Genomic DNA, 6149 nt, shown 5'->3' on the forward strand with positions numbered 1-6149 from the left:
CCTGCATCTTATGATAATGCAGACGCAGGTACCCAGGATCAGCATCCTGAACTCCGTTGATCCAGCTGAGAACTCCAGAGTCAGTGGTGAGCCTCCTTGCCTTCTGGAGGACTCTATTATTTTGTGTTCCTAGTTTTGCTTCATTAGGATGTTGCGGGGTCTGTCCCAACATCCATCTCAGTGTTATAAAGGCTTCATAGACAGTCAGTCAATTAGAATTGAGTCTCTCATCAATGTATATATATAAATATATATTCTATTTTGAGACACAAGTTGCCTTTTTGGCCAGTTTTCATCAGTTAGGAGGTTTTATGACCTTTCATTGCATGGAGTTATTCTGTTGAGTTAAGTTTTCCGCTGAGTTAATTAAGTCAGGACAAGGTTTTGCTTGGGGCCAGCGATGGTCTTTGAGTGCTGGTCCCGCCCAGGGTGGAGGCTTGGGACGTGACAGTTTTAGACAGAAAGAAAGTATTGATTATTTTGACACATACTCGCCATTGACTAGGATTATATCAATTCGGATGTTAATTGCCCTAGCTGCAGTATACGGTCTTGAAATCCATCAAATATATGTGAAAATCGCCTTCTTAAATAGAGAGCTGGAGGAAGAGATTTACATGGAACAGCGTGAGGGCTACGTAGTTCCCGGTAAAGAGAAGAAGGTATACAAACATGTTAAGTCACTTTATGGACTAAAGCAAGCACCGAAACAATGGCATGCAAAGTTTGATCAAACTATGCTGTCAAATGGATTTAAGATCAATGAGTGTGATAAATGTGTTTACATTAAAGACACGCCGAATCAGAAAGTCATTGTATTCCTATATGTGGATGACATGTTGATAATGAGCAAAGACATTGTCAATGTAAAAGCTACTACGTATATGCTCGCTAGTAAGTTTGATATGAAAGATCTAGGAGTAGCCGTTTTGATATTGAGAATTAAGATTCACAAAACTCCTAATGGTCTAGCATTGTCTCAATCTCATTATATTCAAAAGGTACTTGAAAAGTTCAAGTATTTGAATTTCAAAAAGGCAAAGACCCCAATTGATGTGAACCTTAATTTTGCTAAGAATAAAGGTGAAAAGTCAGTCTCAATTGGATTATGCCAAAGTATTGGAGAGTTTTGATGTATGTCATGAACTATACACGACCAGACATAGCCTACGCTATAAGTAAACAGAGTAGATACACGAGTAATCCCAATAAAAATCACGGTTGGCAATGAAGAGAGTTTTGGGGTACTTAGAAGACACTCAAAACTATGTTTTGCATTACAACAAATATCCAGCAGTTCTTGAAGGATATAGTGATGAAAAATTGATTACTGGGTCAATTTAAACAAAAACCACGAGTGGATATGTTTTCACTATTAGTGAAAGAGCAATATCTTGGAAATCATCCAAACAAATATGTATAGCTCGCTCTACAATGAAGTCTGAATTCATCGCCTTAGACAAGGCAGGTGAACAAGTTGAATGGCTCCGGAATTTCTTAGAAGATATTCCGTTTTGGCCCAAACCAATGGCCCCTATATGCATACACTGCGATAGTCAAGCTGCAATAGAAAGGGCTAGAAGCGTTATGTATAACGGGAAGTCTCGTCACATAAGACGAAGACATAACTCTGTTAGACAACTACTCTCTAGTGGAATTATCACAATTGACTATGTAAAGTCAAAGGATAATGTGTCGGATCCACTTACAAAAGGCCTAACTAGAGAGGGAGTTGAGAGATCATCGACGGGAATGGGACTATGGCCGAGAACAAGTCATCGTGACGGTAACTCTACCTAGAAGACTGGAGATCCCAAGATCTAGGTTCAACGAGATAAAACAAAGGCATAGATGACGGTTCAACATTGTCAAAAATTATTTTATGTCCATTCTCATGATGAGACAATGTTCAGTAACCAGGATAAAGGCATAAGGACTTTTTAATGGTTTCTAAGTTTGATACATGGTATATCAAATAGTGTATCTACGGGATAACACATTTAGAAACCACCTATGTAAGTGTGATGTGTAAGTCGCTTCAAGGAGAATCCGGTAAGGCCAGTTCTCTAAGCACTTATTAATTGAGATGTGTTCATGGCTGAAACGAACAAAATAATGAGAACCAAAAATAGTTCAAAGGTTGATTGTGTGACTTATGTGGTCTAGATATACACCAAAGCTCGACGGTTCAAAGATATCAAATCTACCGAATTATTAATAAGTGGTCTTTTTCCATTCTTAAAACACTAAATTTTTTTCCTCTCTACGTACATTTTCTTACATAAACAAAATTGTCGATCGACTGAGTCTGTGTGTGCTCTTGTTGTTGTTCTTGCGTTCGCTAAAGTTATTGAAGTTTGAGGTACCGCTACTTCTCTAACTGGTTAATCTGTTTTATCTTGGGTGGAATTAATCTTCAACGTCGGGTATAGTGAGGGGATTAAATTTCTTAAGGAAACAAAGTGGTTTCTGTAGACTCGGATTAAAAGCATTCTGTCTATTTCATCTTCCTTTTTTCTGTTTCTGTATTTTTGACTAACCTGAATACAGGAGATAACAGACCTATCGACCTTTAATTTGATAGGTTATGAATCATCTAACTCTTCATATTATAAAAGATATGGTCAGTTAAAGTCGATCCTTATATGAACTCATGCGAAAACTTAGTCAATAGGAAAGGTTTGAACTTGACTTTGTGATAGAGATCCCTTATGACTCTAAACCACGTCTGATACACTTCTCACACATAGGGATGAACCTTAACACATGTATAAGCAGGATATAACCCGACTCAAGTTAATAAACTCATGACGAATGATTCAGATCTTTAGCATAGAATTTACAAGGTGTTACAACTACACTAGTGCTGACAATTTTAGTCCATATTTATAAAATCAAACCAATTTATTCACATTTCGATGAGTTGGATCACTTGTATTTCGATTGGATATGTATGTATTTCAAATCTGTTGTTAACCTATAAGAGTATCGACACATATGGGTAAATTACAAGTATCCATATTTGACCATGGTAAGCCAATTCAAACTTGATATATTTCTATAAGAAGGAACCAAAAATACCTATTTTAATTAACTGAAGGTTAAATATATTGAGTCATTTTCTGGAAATTTGTATTATCATATCCGTTCCTAGTAAAATCATGTTTGTCTCTTCTTATGCTTTCAAATTAGTTTTATTTACTGCTTTTTGGCCTTTATTTTCTTTTTCTTTTTCCATTATTTTTCTTCCAATTTTTTAATGCAAAAATAAAGAAATATAAATCGATCGGAAGAAGTCATTTTAAAAATAAATAAAAAATGCAACGAGGTTTATTGTACACCGCCTTATCCTGCAAATTTTTAATTATTTTTTTGTAAAATCAGAACACAAGAATCTATCGTATGCTACCACACCCTTCATTTCTACAAGAAACTATTTTCTTAGCTCGAACTTATAACCCCCTAGACAAGCTAAGTCTGAAATTGAATCTTATAAATGGTGATGAATATATCTTTAGTAAGTTTATATGATATCGTTTTATTTATATATAGAGTTTCATGGAAATAATGTTATTTTTCTTTTTTTAAAATATAATTATTTATTTATAATATCATAATTAATAAATACACTTTAAAATATAATTATTTATTTATAATATCATAATTAATAAATACACTTTAAAATATAATTATTTATTTATAATATCATAATTAATAAATACACTTTAAAATATATTTTAAAGACACGAAGAAAGTAATAGATAAGAAGAAATAAAATAAAAAAAAGAAAAAGAAATGAAGAATCTAAGAATTTCATAAAATTTTCCACGAATGAAAAAGGAGTAAAAAATAGTTAAATCATTTTATTTTGTATATTTGACCAAATTCATTTTTACTGAATTAAGATTCAATTCATTTTAAATTTATTATATTTATCCAATAAATAAAATTTCAAAAGATAAGTTCATTTTAGAATTGTATAATGAGAAGTGTCTTATTAGGATTTGATATTAAGTAGTGATAGTTCTTCATTTGATACATTAATCAAGTGAAGGACTTAGAATTCAAGTTAGTCCTTTTTAATAAATCACAACTTTAAATTTATTTTATTAATTTTACACAACTTTAAATTTTCATATAATAAAAGAAGTAAATATGGAAAAGTTTAACAAAAATTCTTCTACTAGCACTATGAAAGGGAAAAACAGAAAAAATAGGAAACAAAACTCCTACATAAAATCAGTACATTTTATTTATATTTTAATGAGTTAGATCAAATTATGAACATCAAATCTGCTGTTAACTTATAAGAATATGGACAATAAATATACTTTTTAAATACTCCATTTTAAAGACATAAAAAAAAGAAATAGATAAGAAGAACAAAAATAGGAAAAAAGAAAAATAAAAAAAAATGGAAAAACTAAATAAAAGTCCATAAAAGAACAAAGAAGGGTAAAAATGGGTCAAAGAATTGGTTGAAACGCGTTTATCCAAATTTATTTTTACCAACTAAAATTCAACCCATTTTAATTATGATCTCATCTGATCATTATCATGACTCCTATACATACACTAAGAAAAGAGCTCACATTCAAGAAAAAAAGAAAACACTCTGAAATAATTGTAATGGAGGGAAAACAAGCGAAATTTAAGTGGCAGAGAGGTAGAACATTGGGGAAAGGAAGCTATGGTTTTGTGATACCCCTTCTCCTATGATACCATCTCTCATTGCCATTAAATCTTGTATGTTGAAGCGCTCCCAGTCTCTTCGAAATGAAAGGGAGTTCTTAGGAGTGTTTGAGGATTATCCTCAAATTATTCGATTTTTGGATTTCATGTCAGGTACGAAGATGACTTATATCTTTACAATTTGTTGCTCGAATTTGCCTCAGCTAGAAGCCTAGCTGATCGTATTGATGAACGAGGATTGCCTGAGTTTCAAGTCCAAAAGTACACCAAAAATGTTGTTTTAGGGCTCAGTTTGATTCACAAAAAAGGGATCATTCATTGTGACATAAAGCCCCAAAACATTCTTCTTACTACTGATGATGGTGATGATGGTATGGCCAAGTGGCAAAGATAGTTGATTTCGGACTTTCCATAACATTCGAGCAGAACTGGAAAGAGAAAGTGGGGCACAGAGGAACTAGGAGGTACATGGCACCTAAAGTTCTACTTAAGAAGGAGTACGGCCCAGGAGTTGATATTTGGTCCCTTGAATGCATTGTTTACGAGATAATCACTGGGAAACCCCTATGGGAATCATCCAATTCAGAACCAAATTTTGAGAATCCCAAACTGTCTACAGAGGCAAAAGATTTCCTGAATAATTGTCTGGTCAAGAATCCAAGCGCGCGTTGGAGTGCAGACATGCTCTAGAATCACTCGTTTCTGAAATCAGCTGATGATGTCCAGCCTCCAGATACGAAAAAGAGACAATGTGATGGCATGTCATTGTTACGCAAGAAACGTACAAAGACAACATTCAGGACACGACCACACATTCGTGATTTGGTTATACAACTTGATTCAGATTCTAAAGACGCAAACTTGTGCCCAAATTAAAGCTGCTACATTCTGATTGACTATAGAACATTGGTTTAATTATCCTCAGGCTGTGAGTTGTGACTATGAATTATGTTCTTCATCTCCATCATTATCCTTCTTGTGTTGTGTTATATAAATCAGAATGTAACTTCATATTTTTGGCATCTATCTTGACTCTCTAATTGAGTTTTGTTATGTTTTGTTGGTATCTGTTAGGTTTCAGATCAATAATATTGAACATGACTGATACTCCACAAGGGTGGTTAGTAATGTAACTCATAATAAATGATTATATACTACCTAATTAACAATGAATTACTTCATGGGAAAAAGTGAAAAAGTTTAAATTTATCTATACAATACTAGAAATTGTTCTATTTTGCCTTTCGTTACAATTTTTTGTCTAACCCTACTTGTGCGACCAGGTAAAAATCTCATTTTTTTCCTTGATCGTTTATTTATATGTAAAAATTTATTAAAACTATAACAGAGTATTATATATGAATCCATAATTTTAAATTTACAAAAATTAAATAATAAATTCATCTCTATTTTTTCCCATATATGTGATCTTCTTAATTAATGCACTAATTTATTCA

General features: G+C 32.8%; 1 pseudogene; it reads left to right on the forward strand.

Moving 5' to 3' along the window:
* The first annotated feature begins 4629 nt into the window (after nt 1-4629).
* LOC102600418 (mitogen-activated protein kinase kinase kinase 4-like) lies at nt 4630-5568 on the forward strand (annotated as a pseudogene).
* The last annotated feature ends 581 nt before the right edge of the window (nt 5569-6149 follow it).

The sequence above is a fragment of the Solanum tuberosum genome, unplaced genomic scaffold (assembly GCF_000226075.1).
Source record: "Solanum tuberosum cultivar DM 1-3 516 R44 unplaced genomic scaffold, SolTub_3.0 scf00316, whole genome shotgun sequence".
In the NCBI taxonomy this organism is placed as follows: domain Eukaryota; kingdom Viridiplantae; phylum Streptophyta; class Magnoliopsida; order Solanales; family Solanaceae; genus Solanum; species Solanum tuberosum.